Below are 1577 nucleotides of genomic sequence, written 5' to 3'. Positions count from 1 at the left end.
AAAAAAAAAAAAAAAAAGAAAACGCAAAGGAGAAAACGCGCCGCAACATTGAGCACAATCCAAACCCACACTAAATATAGTTTTTTTGGTGTTGTGATTCATATTCTTCGATTAAACTCAACCACATATATTTATTCATTAATATAGTAAAAATAATATTATCTTCTTCAGCCATTACAATCAAGTATGATTTTATAAATTATCGTTTTTTTTAAAAGAATCTATAAATTATCTATCCAATAAAGAAAGTGACAAACTGTTAGTTGAATGATGCGTCTTTTATCATTTTATAAAATGACGTGGGAATCCTAGCATGTGTTGCTTGTGCAAGTTTTTTTATTTAATTTTTTTGGGATTGATTGAAGTGTAGAAAATTGCTGGTGGCTAACTAATGGATTGGTTAGGATTGAGATCCAATTGCACCATACAATTAATACATATATATATATATATATATAATGTGATGGGTTCAAGTTACACCTGGTGTAACTCCTTAAGAGTTACACCTTTTTTATACCGTAGATTTCTAATAGATCCAACGGTTGAAAAAGTAGCATTAAATTATTAAGGATTTCCACCTTATTTACTTAATTAATAACAGATTTTCTCTATCCTCATTTATTACTTTCCATAAACCTCATTGGATGTTTAACTGTGTCTCTTTCTTCCTAAAATTGCTAGATATATATGAATCTAGGCAAAAAACAAAGACTAAAAAATTCAAAATTTTCTTCTCTCAAAATCCTTGGGTGCCGGTGAGTAAGATCTAAAGATATACTATAATTTTTTATTTTATAAGTACACTTAGTCTGCCAGAACTACCCCTAAACAATTCACAAAATGAGCAAGAGCCTTGTGGTTTCCAATTTCAACCAAGGAAGTCAATTTCGTACGGAGGTTGTACCGGTTTGGCCAGCGGAACGATATATTTTGGTACCGGTCAATACCGGTGTACCGTTTCGGATTTACCGATATTTTATATATTTAATATATAGATAAACAGAATATTTTTAAAAAAATAATAACAACCTAAAATTTAAAATTTATTGTAAAAATGTTGTAAAAATATTATAAATATAATATTTTTACTATTATTTTAGTACATGTATCTCAACTTTCAAGGACCACCTACCAACAAATTGTTAATAGCCCACTTTTTTTTTTTCACCTCCACTCATCTTCTTTTACTTTTACAATTTATTTTTCTTTATCTTTATCTTTTTATCTTGGTTTTATCTACTCCACATGTTTACATCTACTTAGTCTTATCCCATTTCAAATTTCAAAAGGCAAGTCATCTCCTTACCTTTGGTCAGAGACGTCAGTCATCACATGGGCTTCCAAAGCAAAACTCAAAATCTTTGAGAAGTAGTAAAGACAAAAAAATGAAGAAGAAGAAGAAGAAGATTCACACAGACATTGCAGAGACTACGAAGGAAAATGGAAAGCTAAGCAGAAAAGAGACTGAGATACGAGAAAGATGCATCAGATCGTGAAATTTGTTGCGAAACTATCTCAGGTGAGTGAAAAATTACAAAAAATATTTTGTTTCTTCTATTTCGGGCCGGTACACATTT

This window comes from Quercus suber, unplaced genomic scaffold (genome assembly GCF_002906115.3).
Source record: "Quercus suber isolate HL8 unplaced genomic scaffold, Cork oak 2.0 scaffold_100, whole genome shotgun sequence".
In the NCBI taxonomy this organism is placed as follows: domain Eukaryota; kingdom Viridiplantae; phylum Streptophyta; class Magnoliopsida; order Fagales; family Fagaceae; genus Quercus; species Quercus suber.
This window is presented reverse-complemented; position numbering follows the sequence as displayed.